An 18,017-nucleotide genomic window follows, 5' to 3' on the forward strand; every position below is an offset into this window, starting at 1 on the left:
GGTAGTGTGGGAACTGATGAGACCATCATGGTGCCCTAGTCCCAATGCTGATTCGATTCTGCAGGCAACACAGGATGTGCAGAGGGAACTAAATGCAGACTGTAATCTGCGTGATCTTAATATCGTCTATAAGGTGATGACAACAGCCTCTACGAGCAACGGGGAAGACAAAGTGGAGTTGCCTGGCTGGGGACCAGAAGACTGCGTTAAACCTGATAGATGTCTAGCGGAATTCTGTGGACTGGAAGGTCACGTTTGTGGAAGTCTGAATTGCGTGAAAACCCTGGAGAATCAACACAAACAGTTGACAATATTGTTTGGGAACATTGTGATGAAAGCGAAGACGGAAACGGAATTGATCGCAGATTGCCATGGAGGAACCGAGGTGAATCTAGTGACTGCACTAGGATTCTACAGTATGTTTGGGTCTTTAGAGTCATTATTGAATCTAGAACAGAAACATGAGATGGTCACGGCCATCAGTGTAGAAATTCTCCCAGGAGTTATGCAAACTGAGCAAAAGCACATAGGAAAATGGAGGGAAGCGATCGAGGCGGAAATGAACATCAGGCACAGTGAAACTTATCGCAGACCATCGGGAGCGCGATATGTAGTGGGATCGACATTAGCTCCAATGTGCAAGATCAGATACCCAGTGCATTTCGTAGCTGTGGATGTAAAAAATACGAGAACGATCGTGGATCAAGCCTTCTCAGTGCCAAAGTGTGTAAGACTAGCAAAAATATCGGAAAAGTCTTAAGAATTACTGTGCAGAATATTCTCGGCAGTCCCGGAGAGAACTAAGGAGGAGTTAGAACCAATACTGGGAAAGAATTTCATTGGATACGTCAGTGGGAACTTCAGTGACTCTGAAAGACAAAAACAGAGAGGATCAACCGTTACGGATTACAATACAGTAGATGAAAATGATGAAGTCCACCGAGTGATGATGGAAGTGGAACCACTACTGGAAGCTTCGGGAAGGCGTAACTGGAGGAGCATCATGCTGACACATGACGAGTTTCCTTGCCATTGCTTGCTGCAAACATGGTGGTACCCCGAAAGTAGTAATCTGGTGTCGATCTGGGACTCTGGAGAGCTGCTCTCCATGGGTTTACCAGACTCATCACGGCCCATAACAGTAGTGATAGTGGGAGTTATGATGGCGATACGATGGCTGGAAGCTCATGTGAAGGAGAACAATAGACAGGGGGCACCAACGCGAGAACAATTGCAGAAATTGGATTGTCTAAAAGATTTAGATCTTTTTGAGACAATGTGCAAGATTCTGAACATTCCGATGGAAGTGAAAAAGATATGGGCCAGGAGACGACTGATGCCATGGTTTAGTTCCAACATGACTGCATGGTTGTATGAGTATGCCAAGAAGCATATGTCGAAGCACGGCAGAGTGTACAGTGTGTATCAGCTGGACATTGGGGCATGAGCTTTCAAGCGAGCTTTCGTGATTCATCGGAATGCAGTGACTACTGCTGTAAAGAAAATTTCCAGGACAAGTGAACGTAATGGATGAGAGAAGGAAGAGATGTTGAAGAAAGATTTGGAGAGAAACGTGACGTTGTGTCTCCAAAACAGCTTCTGCAGGAACAGAGAATCTAACGTGGATCCCCTACCTTGTTGCAAAGAAAGGGTAGAAGAGCAGAAGTGTTGGAGGACTGCTTCCAACAGCGTCAGAATAGCTACCGATGTGTTGCAAGACACATACACTGAAAGTGCAGAGTCAATGTCGCAGGAGGAGGAGATGGAGCATTGACAAATGGCCGAGAAACAAGATGCGAAAAGAAAAAAAATTAGAAGAATTTAGAAATTTTAGAACTTCTAAACGACGAAAAAAGAGGAAACAAAGAAGTGACGAAAGAGAAGAAATTAAAACTCAGAATTGTTTTATGTGTGTGACAAAAACTCAAGTGAGAAACTAAACAACCAAGTTGTAATTGAAAACTGAAATAAAACATTTAGTTGAGTTTTGAACGTTAAAGAATTTGTTGCATTTATAAATTTGAATTTTGATTTTAGTTAATGGCTTTAGAGACACTTACTATTTATTTAGAAAGGCTTGAGTAAAGAGTATATTTAAATATTCTAGCCTGCATGATTAATTTTAATCAACTAGGACAACTGATCACTTTGTGTTGACATGAAAGGCTTGGGTAATCTCTCGAAGAGGGAGATTGTTTCATTGTTCTTTCTAACCACAGAATTCCTTAGTTTTGATATTCAGGACCAATAACAACTAAAATTTCCGAAGGGAAGAAGCATAGTAGTATATTTTTAGCTTGTTGGTTGGCAGGACTGTCCTACAAACTAACACCTTTTAAAACCTAGGAGGAAAAACGTTTTAAATCAGGGCGTTGACGTTGGAAGTCAGAAAAAATGTTTTATCTTTAGTCATATCCTCGGATATGCAGATTAGTGTAAGAATTTGGAAGGCTATAGTAGTGTAGTATGATGCCATTCATATTCTGCAGTGAGTCGATATGACGCGGATAAAAGTAATTTCGTGCATTTTGTAAATTCTGTTCGATGACACTGTACCAATTTTACGAACATTGCGAAATTCAATGGGGACATTGACCGGGCTGTCCGGGGAGTATGTGACATTCGACCAGAATGGACAAAAATGCTGATTCGGCGATTTCAAATAGTTAGCAGCTAACCTTCCGAATTGACAGTTTTGAGAGATTAGTGACGTTATTGGGACGATTAGTCAAACGATGAAGGTCAAGATATTCTGGTATTTTGAAATTTTAAAAATTCGAACTGAGAAGTCGCACTTCTGAGAAACGGCAAAAACCGCCATTTTGGAAGAAAACCAGAAGAAAATCAGAACAACAATAGTTGCAATGAAGATAACTACGAAAAAATTGAAGATCAGAATCGAAGAAACAGCAGAGTTAGCAGAGACCGCTCCTGGTTGAAATGATTGTGTCGCTACAATCGTTGCAGGGCCGTTCACAGCAACGGTGAAGGGTAGAAAAACATCCTTCCGGAAAGAAGATAAGGGCGTTATTTCCCCGGATTCAAAAATCCGGAGGGGTCTCGCGATTTGAACTGAAACTGTTTTATATTAACTTCTAGCTGCCCGGATATGTCTTAAATTGAATTTATTTAACATCTGAATTCATTTTACGACGATGAGAAGCTAGGAGTTGGGGGAAAGGGTTGATCCATCTTCGATGTAGATGATGCTTTTTATCTGCTGAACAAAAACAATAGTAATATAACAAATAGTAGTAGCCCTGTTTTTAGGAGTGACCTCGTGGTCTGGGGATACTGAGACCCAGCCATGAGCTCACTAATTTTGCATGTAGTTAAGTTAATTTGAGTGTTTTGACCGAAGCCGAAAGCAGATACGCTTTTGTCGACCCGATTTTAGAAAGACCACCAAAAGAACTGGCTTTGGTAGAGACGGTGAAAAGCATGTAGAGCTTAGTTTAGACGCTGGCCAGTCGTTTTATAGCTTGGCTTTATTTTTCGTCGATATGTACTTACGGGCGAATGTTACAGAAGCCATGTTGTGATGCATGTAACAGTCGCCTACTTAAGTCACAAATGATATTTACAAAAAAAAGGCCCTACAACCATTGGCTCAAGAGTCAGGGACACTATCTCTTGTGTTTTTCTACCCTGAACGGTCGGCGCCAATTCGGTTCACTTGCGACATGAGACTAAAACCCTCTTTACAGCTTAAAAGCTACCACCAAAATACCCCCCACTCTACAAAATAAGAACGTACCCATACTTAGGTCTCAAAATTCCCAAAACACGCGAACGCCGTTAAAAACAGGGTCGGACCATTCCGTTTTAGTTGCTTTATTTAGACAGTGAAACTTTGATCCATTTCAGATGGATCAACCTAAAACTCTCCTTACCTCAACATAACTATTACAAAACACACTCAAGAAAACTAAATTTGGTACTCACATACCAGCACACTCGATAATTGGAGTAACTAAATTAACTAGCGACTCTAGCATTAAAGGCATTTAAATTTTAAATCAAGAAGTCTGTAATTAATGAATTCCAGCAAAGGAAATGAGTTTCAACTTGGGAATTGAGTTTTTGGGGCTGGACCCTTGGGATACCCCGGCTGTCCACCCTTCCACCGAAGGTTCGATCTGGTCCACTTCTACTGAATATCTTCTACTTTCGCAATCGTTCTGTCTTCTATTTCAGGATAAGACAGCTCTACTCTAGTATGATATTATATCTGGAAATTGCGAATAGCAATTTCCCGCTGTTGTTTTTTATTACTTTCCCGCGATTGTAATTCGGTTGTTCTGGTCCTTTTTTTCTGAGATTTTCAGTTGTCGCGAGAAAGTTGAGCATGACATGCTCAATTCGAATTTTTCAAAAATTCCATTTCACCCCAAAATCACGTTGATCGTATTGCTCAAGGTCAAACTTCTAAATATGACCGACTGGCACATACTCCGCGGACTCAAAATCGATGTCATCATCGCGGGTTGCTGTCTGCCAGTGAATCCTCAGAATGTCGAGTGTTGCTCAAAATACAGTGCCAGTGGTCATTTACAGAAGTTTGCAGCAGATTTAATTTATTTTACGCCCCAAAATTCACAACCACGCAAAATTGTCACACTATCACTCAACAACAATCAAAATCTGCATACACCTGCACCTTAAATTTCCACTTTGCAAGCTAATAATTAAAACTTCTTTTGTCTTATCCAATCAGAAAATTGTCATGCAGCGTTTCGATTTATATAATAGATATAGCATATTAATAACAATATTTCGTTTCGCTAAAATTTCTTTTTCGTGACGTCAGATTTCATCCTAGTTAACACTCAAGCCCCTTTGCTTCCCTCTCAAGACTCAAGAATCCTTCACTGAGCTCCCTGCGCATTTCGTGCTCCTTGCCTTTGAGGTGCTAGGCCCTGATGCGTTTGACACCGTAATCTGCCTCAGCAGCGCTTCCTCATCATGGGAGCTGATCACGATCTCTTCCTACGCTTTTAGTTGTTCTTAGGATTGCATCCACTCCCTCTGCTCTTGCAACCTCTTTGCTTGGTTTGGAAAACCCTTCACTTTCGATTCCCTGTTCCGGCAAAAGGAGTTGTGAAGACTCAGGCTCATGTTCTTCGCTAAGTCCTCTTTCAATATTGACTCTCTCGCCTTGGTATTATCTCGAGACACCCTACCAACTCTCTTCCAACCGGTCGTAACCGCATTTCGGTGAGTCAGCAAAGGTCTCTTGAAGCCTCTGTTCCTATCTCCGCCAGGAACTGTCGATATTCTTTCTGATGTTTCTTCATGTGATCCTTCGTCACCGCATATAACCAAGATGTCAATGTCGCTCGAAACCACGGGAAGAATCTTATGCGGCTCCATACGTGTCTGACCTCCATCGGTATAGCGAACACTTTGCATGCAGTCTCAAACAACTCAAGTCTCCTGTTATAGTCAATAGCGTGTATCGATTCTGCTGTCGGTGTCTTCGACTCCCGATATTTCGTCACGTTCTCTTCGATCCATCGCAACGCCAACATTGTTTTTTTTATTACTTTCCCGCGATTGTAATTCGGTTGTTCTGATCCTATTTTTCTGAGATTTTCAGTTGTCGCGAGAAAATTGAGCATGACATGCTTAATTCGAATTTTTCAAAAATTCCATTTCACCCCAAAATCACGTTTATCGTATTGCTCAAGGTCAAACTTCCAAATATGACCGACTGGCACATACTCCCCGGACTCAAAATCGATGTCCTCATCGCGTGTTGCTGTCTGCCAGTGAATCCTCAGAATGTCGAGTGTTGCTCAAGATACAGTGCCAGTGGTCATTTACAGAAGTTTGCAGCAGATTTAATTTAATCTACGCCCCAAAATTCACAACCACGCAAAATTGTCACACTATCACTCAACAACAATCAAAATCTGCATACACCTGCACCTTAAATTTCCACTTTGCAAGCTAATAATTAAAACTTCTTTTGTCTTATCCAATCAGAAAATTGTCATGCAGCGTTTCGATTTATATAATAGATATAGCATATTAATAACAATATTTCGTTTCGCTAAAATTTCTTTTTCGTGACGTCAGATTTCATCCTAGTTAACACTCAAGCCCATTTGCTTCCCTCTCAAGACTCAAGAATCCTTCACTGAGCTCCCTGCGCATTTCGTGCTCCTTGCCTTTGAGGTGCTAGGCCCTGATGCGTTTGACACCATAATCTGCCTCAGCAGCGCTTCCTCATCATGGGAGCTGATCACGATCTCTTCCCACGCTTTTAGTTGTTCTTAGGATTGCATCCACTCCCTCTGCTCTTGCAACCTCTTTGCTTGGTTTGGAAAACCCTTCACTTTCGATTCCCTGTTCCGGCAAAAGGAGTTGTGAAGACTCAGGCTCACGTTCTTCGCTAAGTCCTCTTTCAATATTGACTCTCCCGCCTTGGTATTATCTCGAGACACCCTACCAACTCTCTTCCAACCCGTCGTAACCGCATTTCGTTGAGTCAGCAAAGGTCTCTTGAAGCTTCTGGTCCTATCTCCGCCAGGAACTGCCGATATTCTTTCTGATGTTTCTTCATGTGATCCTTCGTCACCGCATATAACCAAGATGTCAATGTCGCTCGAAACCACGGGAAGAATCTTATGCGGCTCCATACGTGTCTGACCTCCATCGGTATAGCGAACACTTTGCATGCAGTCTCAAACAACTCAAGTCTCCTGCTATAGTCAATAGCGTGTATCGATTCTGCTGTCGGTGTCTTCGACTCCCGATATTTCGTCACGTTCTCTTCGATCCATCGCAACGCCAACATTTTTTTTGATTACTTTTCCGCGATTGTAATTCGGTTGTTCTGATCCTATTTTTCTGAGATTTTCAGTTGTCGCGAGGAAATTGAGCATGACATGCTCAATTCGAATTTTTCAAAAATTCCATTTCACCCCAAAATCACTTTGATCGTATTGCTCAAGGTCAAACTTCCAAATATGACCGACTGGCACATACTCCCCGGACTCAAAATCGATGTCCTCATCGCGTGTTGCTGTCTGCCAGTGAATCCTCAGAATTTCGAGTGTTGCTCAAGATACAGTGCCAGTGGTCATTTACAGAAGTTTGCAGCAGATTTAATTTAATCTACGCCCCAAAATTCACAACCAGGCAAAATTGTCACACTATCACTCAACAAAAATCAAAATCTGCATACACGTGCACCTTAAATTTCCGCTTTGCAAGCTAATAATTAAAATTTCTTTTGTCTTATCCAATCAGAAAACTGTCATGCAGCGTTTTGATTTATATAATAAATATAGCATATTAAAAACAATATTTCGTTTCGTTAAAATTTCTTTTTCGTGACCGCAGATTTCATCCTAGTTAACACTCAAGCCCCTTTGCTTCCCTCTCAAGACTCAAGAATTCTTCACTGAGCTCCCTGCTCATTTCGGGCTCCTTGCCTTTGAGGTGCTAGGCCCTGATGCGTTTGACACCGTAATCTGCCTTAGCAGCGCTTCCTCATCATGGGAGCTGATCACGATCTCTTCCCACGCTTTTAGTTCTTCGTAGGATCACATCGACTCCCTCTGCTCTTGCAACCTCTTTGCTTGGTTTGAAAAACCCTTCCTTGTTGATTCCCTGTTCCGGCAAAAGGAGTTGTGAAGACTCAGGCTCACGTTCTTCGCTTAGTCCTCTTTCAATATTGACTCTCTCGCCTTGGTATTATCTCGAGACACCCTACCAACTCTCTTCCAACCCGTCGTAACTGCATTTCGGTGAGTCAGCAAAGATCTCGTGAAGCCTCTGGTCCTATCTCCGCCAGGAACTGCCGATATTCTTTCAGATGTTTCTTCATGAGATCCTTCGTCACCGCATATAACCAAGATGTCAATGTCGCTCGAAACCACTGGAAGAATCTTATGCGGCTCCATACCTGTCTGACCTCCATCGGTATAGCGAACACTTTGCATGCAGTCTCAAACAACTCAAGTCTCCTGCTATAGTCAATAGCGTGTATCGATTCTGCTGTCGGTGTCTTCGACTCCCGATACTTCGTCACGTTCTCTTCGATCCATCGCAACGCCAACATTGTACTCACCACCAGGAGGGTCACCTTCTGTCGATGATCGGGTAACCCGATCGACCAAATTTCTTCCACGTCCGATACCAAGCAGAGGTTTGAGTGTTCCGGGTACCACACCGTCTGTGCCAGACAATGGCATGGGCATTCCCCATGCGTGATATCGATGCTCCGGAGGTTGCGTTCTCCCGAAGCCTCCAGCAGAGGTTCCAATTCCATCATCTTCTCATGTGTTATATCATTTTCCTCCTGTGCTGGGGCACTGCTCATCGGCTTCCCGATTGTGTTCTGCCTCTCAAAGTCACTCGTGTTTTCACCTTCCAAACTCAAGAGTTTTTCTCCCCAGATTTCACTCAAGTCATCTCTTTTTTCCCTTGGTACAATTCCCAGGATCTTCCTCAACAGCCTGTGTGAATGATGTGACATTCGAGCCAGTCGTACGCACTTGGGTACCGAGAAGGCTTTGACTACTAGTATCCTCTGGCTGGATACCTCTACCATCGCCATGTGTAATGGATAGTGGCTTCCACATAGGTTGGCCATGACTGATCCCACCAAGGACTTGGAATTTACTGGCAGACTATAGGTTTCGCCCAAGCTTCCACCCACTGATGGGCTTCTGAATTATTCGCAATACTCCGGGCATGATTCCACGCTCAGCGCTGTCGCAAATGGTGCTCAGACTCCAGCATCTCCAGGGACTGTAAGCTGCGCATCCCCAACTCCGTTCCTATATTCACCATAGTGTTCGTGTAACACTCAGCCACTATATGCACTTCACTTTTCTCTCTTTCTGTTACGTCGCCAAACCAAGCGATTAGATCTTCTCTCTGGAAGGACCGCACTCTGACACATGATCGTCCATCACAAGTGTGCTCTCCGCCTCCACACGTTAGGTCAAGACAACTACCGGGTTCCAACTTCTTCACTGATCCCAGCTTACTCATCGCCTCACCCGACTCTTTGCTCTGAGGCAGGATCAGCTTGTGTAGTACATTCAGAGTTCCCAAGTCTTCATCCTTCGTCGGTGCCAGCCTCACTCGCTCCTGGACCTCTTCAATCAAGCTTGCGTGGGGATGTGGGCACCATTACGGTGGTGTCAGCGACTTCCAAACCGTTCCTAAATTCGTAATCAGCATGCCATTCCCATTCCCCATTTTCAATTCTACTCTCTTGTTTGAGCGCGGTACGCTAATCACCTTTGGCATCCTCTCAAGTATCAGGCCTAGGCTCGGTTTTTCTCGTTCCTCTGAATCAATCTCGATTGTCTTCTATGTCCAAAACTTTAACAGCTCCGTCACTTCGTGATTCCTGTGAGCGCTCCCTGACTCTGAATCCAAGAAAGGGTTGTACGCTATCCCCATTACTCCAGACATATATTGGTATTCTCCCCGCTTGTTGGGTTTCGAGTAATCTTCAGTCGAGGCCAAGTTACGATGCACGTCATGTCCCTCGTCCAATTTTCTTGTTATAGAATCTTCGTATTTCATCAAGTTTCCCATGATTCTCTAGAGATTGCCTGGTGTCATCTTCCTTTTCGATCCCCGTACTCTGGTACACGTTCAGTATGACCGTGGAGACTCTCCTCTCCATAGTTTTGCTCCGCATGGCCTTCTGATGACACACTTGGACGGAACTGTTGGTCATCACTGACATTATCCTCCTCAAGAAACAAGTGGCATCTTTTCTTCTCACTAGACTCAAACCGGAATGGTCTCTGGCGATATGCTGTACCAGCATCTGATAAACTTCTAGACTCTTGTTGCCCAGTTTCAACTTATCGTGTGAGGTCAACACTTCTAATTCTATTCCCACTAGGCTCCATGCGAACGTCAGCTGCCCCGCTGTTCTAACGAAGGGATTTGCCATCAATGGCAACGCGGACGAGAGTGTTCTCATCGCCTCTTCGAAGTAATCCCGCAGAAAGTTCTGCCAGGTTCAATTCAGCTGACTTCCCAATTCTAACTTGTTAATCTCGGCTTTCTGTTGGGTAACCCAATTGCGGCGCTTGCGGGACACTCCACGATCGAGCTTCTTCAGACAGTCCTCCAGTTCCTTCATTGTCTCCAGAGCCACCCACCAAGGTCGAGCCGTATTCCTCGTCGCATTCTTCTCAAGAGGGTCGCTGGTCACTTGTTTTCCAATAGCCTGATGCTCGTTCGAGATCCATTTTTTGCCAACATCCACTTCCCACGTTTGTCCATTCGTCTAACCCTTTTTCGAGCTCGACTTCTGAGGTCTGAAGTCTTCTTCCGTTGCCAGACTCGTCGAGACCTCTATCTCTTTCACCACCTCGGCCAACCTCCTTAGTTCGGAGCTGCCCTTGTAGGCTGTTGTCTTCCACCGCGCTAGAACCAATGGAGCCGTCTCCCTCAGATTCTTCTCAGAGACCGCATCCGCCGAGGGGCTATTCAACTCCTCTACCTCCTTTTTCCTCTTTCCAGACTTCACACCTTAGCTTGGGGGCGTCGTCACTGCCGTCCCTGATTCGACCTCTTTGTCCTGGTCCAGCCCTTCCGACTTTTACCTCCCCCTTCTCGAGCCTTAAGGATATTAATATCTTTAATCGTATTACTAGTATTAAGCTTATCCTCCCTTTCAACCTAAATCATTTTATGGTCAGTTTTTTGTTTCAGAATAGAGCTGTCTTTACATTCATCATCTTCGGTCTTCTGCTCCGTTTCTCGCAGCTTGATCATCTTGCTCAACAACTCCTTTCTCGCCTTTTCGTCCAGTCCGGGGCCCATCAAAATTGGTTCCCCGAACTTTACCACCGTGTCCCATAATTCTTCTTACAAACCCTCCAGTGTAGCTTCGGTTTCTGCTTTCTGGTTAAACTCACTCAAGAATTCTCGCCACGCCTTCTCATCCAGAGTGGTCAGGAACATCCATTTATTGCCCTCGAAGGTATTCTTCTTACTTTCTTTGGCACTCAAGAGGATCATTCCCATGTTGGAGGTTTCGCTGATCAAGGGTAGTTCCAGGTCTTTGCGAGGGGATGATGTCAGGGGTGGTGCGGCCGGGTTCACCCAATCGTCTCCACTCAAGTCCTGCAGCAGTTCCTGAGTGGTGAAATCCTACTCAGCTGGTTTCTGCTCAGGCGTATTCCCCACCTCCATTTCTTCTCCTGCTTCACTGAGAGACTCATCCATGCTCTCCCCTTTTGACTCAGCTCGCCTTCTCTCAAGTACGTCTCTAAACCTACTTTCCACGGGACCGTTTCTCTTGTCTCCAGGGGTGCCCACTGAGAGGGATGAGGGTGTAGCTGGGTTCTGCTTCTTGTATTCCGTGAGGGCTACATTAAGGGGCCTGCCGCATCTAGCTCCTCTTCCTCTTGCTTCATCTCCAATTGCTCCAGCCCGTAGGGTGCTCGATATTTCCTCGTGGCGATTTTCATCTCATCTTTCAAGGCTATGTGTCCTTCCTCTACAATCATTCTTCCATCGTCCAAAACCGGCAGCATATTCTCCAGCCTAGCGTGTTCAAGCGTCCTCAAGATATCCCGAACCTCGAACTTCGGGGGCATTGAACCTCTCATCCTCTTCGCTTGGGTCGTCCACGAGTTTATTTTGATGTCGCACGTGTGAAAATAAACTGCGGCTGTGTACGCAATGAACAAGGGATCCCAACCGTCCGTGAATTCCTTCTGTTGCTTCTCCACCGTGGCTCTCGCGTGTAGGGATGGGACCACCAACGGGCTATTCATCCCCAGCGTCATTCTTCTGACTATCGGGAACTTTGGGACAGTGGTGGGCAGAAGCTCTCGCTCAAGTATCATCTTTAGCTCTTTTTTCACCAGGTCAAAACCTCCTTTCCATGCCGAGTTTCTCAAGATCTCTTGGGGTAGACCTCTAAGGGACCCTCACGTTTCCCTCCCATTCTGCACTGTAACTGTCCCCGGAAGTTGAATACCATCAGCTCGGGGTCCTTCATTTTCCCGAAGAGCACCGTGTCGCTCATCCGTGCCCTCAATTCCTCCTGTCTGCACCAGATCAGCACTGTTCCCTCTAGCACACTTGTTAAGCTCACGTGTGCCACTGAGTTTCGGTACGCCGTCACAAGCGGGTCAGGAAAGGCGTATGTCACTGCCGGTCCATAGATGCAGGTCAATACCTCACCAAGTCCCCTGATCATTCCTAGTGGGTCAGATCTCATGGCTAGACTCAGATCCGTCAAGAGAGGCATGCCTCCATTCGCCTCCTTCAATTCCTCCTTCGTCTTAGGATTCTTCTCTTCGCCTGTCAGGTGTCGATTCTGCATCAGGAGGTACTCTACCAACAGCGTCTTCAGTCCGGCCGTACACTTGTACGAGTAGGTCTCCGTGCTGGGATGAGTCTTCCCCATCGACAGAGGCTATCCATATTTCTCCGTGGGTCAAGAGTACTAGTGTCAAATACCCGTCAATTCGTATTGTTTCCACGCCTCTACTGAACATGTAGGCCGGACCCATGTTAAATGGATACCTGGGGTAGACCAAGTACAGGGCCAACAAGAGATTTATGGGCATGTTCAGCAGTTCCTGCACGAACGCGTCGAAGATGGTATCTTTCACATAGAACACTCTAGCCATGTACCTCTTCTCCCAACAAGGGCTCAAGAACTTCAAGATCTCGTGATCCTTCCTCGTCTTCAGATCACCCTTCGCGTGTTCCCTCCAGAATCCCTCAACGGTGACTTCATTCGCCGCTGTGACAAATATTCCTACTGTCATGTCCCTGCTCTCTGCCACTTCCAGTTGCTTCTCAAGAAACTCCCATATCTGCTTGATGAGGAGTGGTGAACTCTCCCGCGTCTTGTCCGTGGCATTCTCAAACCTTGGTGTCAGGAACGGCCACCTGTCTCTCTCTTGCGTCAGACGGTATGCCATTGCTTCCAATTGTTTCTCAGCCGCAGCCAATTTCTTTCTCTCGTTGTTCGGTCCCCTCGCCTTGCTGGTGGAGTTCGTGATTGTCAAATACATGCCTCGAAAGCATAGACTCGCTGTCAAGTGGTTTATTGTTGGGTGATCGTCCCTAATTTCAGGATTGAACTTCAACTGCCGAGCTAGATTCGAGATCTCAAGCAAGAAGACCTCGTCCAGTACTATGAGGATATCTGCCAGCTCATAGAATCCCCTTAAGGCATGAGACACATCAGCCCATGCCGCCGCCAGCTCCGGCTTCAGAAGCCTGAAGTTTGTCGGCTCTAGCTCGCGATTAGGGGCAGCTATCAGTACCCGCCACGCGTTCCCTTCCACTATCAAGATCAACATGGCATACACGAACTGTAAAGCGGGTGGCATACTCGCGTAGCCCGGGGACGTCGTGAATGCCACTCTCGCCCTGGGTCCAAATCTAGAAACCACCGACTCCTGCACCTCATTCATTGCAGCGAACAACGTCTGGATTGCTTCCCAAATCTTTTTAGGCGTTGGCGCCTCCCCTTTCAGGCGCTCTAGTAATCCTGCCGCCTGCAAGTGATCGTTCATTCCCGCAAACAACAATAACTCCGGCTCGCAAGGCATCTCCGATTTGATCGTTACCACCAGGGTCAGCATCTGATTTAGCTCCGCACCAGGCAGCAAATACACCAAGGTTTCCGGCCAAAACAGTTTCGGGGACGTCCCTTCAAAGTCCGAGCCCGCCACGATAATCACTCTTGCCGCTCCCGGTACTGATCGATCATATACTGCCAATATTTTCGCCAACTGCGAGTTCCCACAGGGTTTACCAAATCTAGGATCATCGGCTAACTTAGAACCTTAGTACGCGGCATCCGGGAGCCCCATGTCTCCCGGCTCAAGCAGCTTCTCCACTATTCTTAACTGTGCGGGAGTTGCCACCCTGATTCCGGCTATACTTGTTCGATGTTTGGGAGGTTCCACTATAAGTACCGGACTTCCCAACTGCTTGAGTGATCTGTAGTTGATCGGTCCCATCACCGACTTCAGCGGGATCCCAGTCAAGTCAGCTGACTCCATTGTCTTCGCTCTTGTCTTGAGAAGTGTGCCTCGTGGGCCTTCAACCAATCTACACAGTGGTGTCGACTCATGTCCTCGTGTGACACATCCTTGAGCCCCAAGGCCTCCGCCAACTCCTGTCTGCAGTCCAAATCCTTCAGGTCCAACTTTTTTTCTCTTCGAATATCGCGTCTTACTCGCATCTGCTGGTCTCTCCATCTTCTTGTTGTCCATCACCACTACCGAACTCCACGACACCAACGAACTCTGGGGCGTGGATGACTCCGCCTCTTCAGCCTCCATCGGTGTGGACCCTGACTGAGTGGTCCGGCTACTCCTCGAACTGTCTCGCGAATCGGCTCTCGCTCCCAGACGGCTGGATAGGGGTCTAGGGGCAAAGAAAGGAGGTATCGGGGGTGGGCCAAAGGTAAACTGGGCCGTTTCCAGCAGGTCCGACTCAATAAGTCAACAGCAGGCTTAGGTGTCTTTGGAAGACACCATTCAGCCACTCCGTTCCCTTGGGCGTACCAAAGTGGATGCCGTCCGAGGATGCATCATGCGGAAGGGAGCGTTCCATCAGCTCGGCCACATCTAGCAACCTCACGGGGAGCACGCTTCTTTGCTGAATCTGTTGATTTCCTCGTTGATATTTCGCACCTTCTCATTCATTCCATCGCATGTTGGTCAAATTTCACGTTGTATGGGACCGTGCAGATGGTGAGTATGGCGGGATCAGAACAAATCCTCAGCTCCTGAAGGATACAACTTATCTTCTCGTGCAACCTCATCACCTTCCTTGACTCTCCTCTAGACACGTCATTGGACCGTGTACATCTTCACCATATCCATCATCTCCAGGGCCGCCAACATCTACGGCGTCGCAGCTCCAGAAAACTCAAGACTCCAACCTGCCAGTGTGACTGGATCCGCGTCAGCACCCGTATCAAGCTGTCCCCTATAATCAGGTGAACCGTACACTCCGGTATCTTGGGTTGAGTGAAGTATTCAGCCCAAGCCGCGTCATGGAAACAGTCCCTCCTGGCCCGCTGTGCTGCCGTCCAGTCCATTTGGTTGTGTCTGTGATATCCACCATCCTCATTCTTCTTGTAGCTCGCGATTGTCACACTCCTAACTGGATAGTCCCTCTAAGTAGGAGGTCGCCCTTCCCTCACCGAATCGTCACGGGCTTTCGACTGTAACCTATCCTGTAGTACCTTGAGACGTGATGAACTCGACCCAGCTTGGCTACTACTTGTGGTTGAACTAAGGGTATACCCTGGTAGCTTGACCTCCATCAATGGTCGTATCGATTGCGTATCCAGACTGTGCACAGAGTGTAACGGCTCGGGTGGTATCCACACCTCCAGCCCATCATTCATGTGCTCCTGGGCCGCGCGGTCTAAGTTGAACCGGCCGCTGGGCCTAGGAACATCGTCCACCTCCATTCGCGACTCAGGTATCGATGCTGTGGCGGCTGGCTCTGTTGTCCGTGTCCTCTTTTCTTTCTGTCTCGCGAGCTCTAGTTGTCTTCTCTGATGTTTCTCCGTCACCAACTTCAGCTGCTCACAGTTCACTTCGTTCTCGCGGACCCTCTGCTCCTGCTGGTATTCCGCCCTGATCATGTTGAGATCACGCCACGCTTGATCCCTCTCGAGGATCGCCTGATCTCTTTCCAGGTTTGCCTGGTCCCTCTCTTTCCAGTTTTGCCTGGAGTTTCGCGCCATCCCTGTCAAGGTTCGCTTTGTCATTTTCCCTCTGTGCCCTCTCTAGTTCCCTCTTCAAGCTACTGAGGTCCGGGTATGCTTCCTCCGTCTGTTGACAACGTATCATAGACGACGGCCTGCTCGTGGATTGGGCCGCGAACGCCGCTGTCGGTATGGTGGGGAGTGGAAACTCTCCTGCGCCATATTCCGTGTTGTTGCTCAAGCCAGGATTTCTCGCCAAGTCGAATCCCCTCACGCCTCCATCCACATTCCAGGACAACCATCTGGTCTGCTCCTGATTGGATATCCCCTCCGTCGTGTAGCCAACCATCAAAACAGCTTCTGTTGCTGATTCCCTGCATTCACCCTGCGCCTCTAACTACAGGATGACGTTCAACATCACCGCCATCCTCTCATCGACTTGGGTGTAGTTCAGATCCCTCAAGCGTTTGTATAGTTCATCGAGCGTAGGTATCTTAAGCGCTACAAGCATAGACTTCCAAAAGCGATCCGCCATTGTTACAATCTCCAGATGATCTCACACAAGTCAAACAACTTGAGAATTACCTTACCAACCCACTTGAGAATTATCTTACCAACCAACTCGAGAACTGCCTTACCAACCAACTTGATACTTGAGAAATGTTTCCCTTCAAACTTGTTCAAGACCTTCCTTTTCTTTTTAAATGAGCGCAGCTAGGTCGTCAACTCAATTTTGCAAATCAATCTGAAAATAAAATGCAGTTTTTAGACCGAGATGTCCTGTGCCTAACCTAAGCCCCTCCCCCCCAACATTGTGTTTAAAACATTATCCCACAACTTATTTACAAAAAACAATCCAGTTAGTGATTTTTAAGAGCATGCAGAATCATTTCATGTTTTAGCACCATTATTTCTCTAAGATTTAATTGTCATGCCAATCACATTAAAATCCGTCTACCTGACTCGTGCCCCTTTGTACCTAACTTGAGACCCCCTTTTTACCTATTTTGAAACCCCCTTTGTACCTGGCTTGAGACCTCCTCGTCCGCCCGAACTCAGGTGATACTCAAGTAGTAGTTCTTGTGTAGGTGTACCGTTATCTCCGTTTCTGCAAAGACCACGTGTAGGATAGCGTATAGTTCCCTTGGGTTTAATTTTCCCCTGTTTGGGTCATAGTCGGGCATTGAGACCTCCATTATTCCTCTTTCGACCATGAAGTCTCTCAGCCTCGTCAGTGCCAACATCACGTGCTCAGGATCTATCGTGTTCCTTTCATTGATCCTCGTTACCAAAAAGCATAGATATTTACCCGGGACTTGTGAAACTGATGGGGGAAGCGCAGCCATTTCTCCCAACCCCGGTCTCTGCCTGAATAGAAACTCCAGGTTCTGATATTCTCTCTTGAAATCAGCCTCTAGTCTCCATTTGAAGCTCAAGTCTGCCGTTATACAGATCGCACTTGTCCTATCTGACAGAATGAAGTCGCTGTCCGTGATCAGGATGTTCTCTGAATATTCATTGGGTATATCAAATTTTGTTTTGAAATTCCGTCCTATGGCAGGCTCAGCATCTTCCTCATACAGTTCCAGCCCGCTGGTCTCTCTCACTTCTCTGAGTTTCTTTATCATCAAACTTTCGGTGTGGGTAAGTCCTACCCCCACTCCCCGGACAAAAATATTTATCGACGTCCCCGTCGATGATGCTGGGTCTAAATTATCTGGCGGTATCTCGAGCGGCCTGTCGGTTGCTGTCCAACCGAAAAAGGGATCTTTTTTTTTTAACGTGTTTTTCTGCTGACCATGTCGACCTGCTGGATGCTTTGCTCTTCATCTCCTTTGCTCTTGACACCGCGCATCCATTCTAGTATCCTCAAGTTTGTGTTTTCCCTCCTTTCTATCTCGCTCTGCTCCAGATCTGTTTCTTGTTCTGGTGTGGAGTAGTCTTCCTGTGGGTAGTGCTCACTGTCGTTGATGATTTGCCATTCATCGTCGGCTACCAATTCGCCCTCACTCAGTAACTCTTCGCTCAATTCGTCAGGCTGTATCTTGTCAATCAAGAAGTCATCCCCGTACCTATTGTATCTCATGCCTGTCCGTTTGCGATTGCCACTCCTTGTTCCTACTGTTATCGGCAAGTCTGTTTCCGTCCACTTTGGCACCTCGTTCTGCTCTGGATCATTCCAGTCTTCTTCCGCAAAGGATTCCGCATCTGAGTCTGCTTCTATCTTTTCATTATCGTCCATGCTCACGTCCTCGTTGCCATCATTTTTTTCTCTGGTGCCTTTTTCGTTCACTTCGCATGCTGGCTCTACCAATAGGTACTCTAGTCCCTC

This window comes from Symsagittifera roscoffensis, chromosome 1 (assembly GCF_963678635.1).
Source record: "Symsagittifera roscoffensis chromosome 1, txSymRosc1.1, whole genome shotgun sequence".
Lineage (NCBI taxonomy): Eukaryota > Metazoa > Xenacoelomorpha > Acoela > Convolutidae > Symsagittifera > Symsagittifera roscoffensis.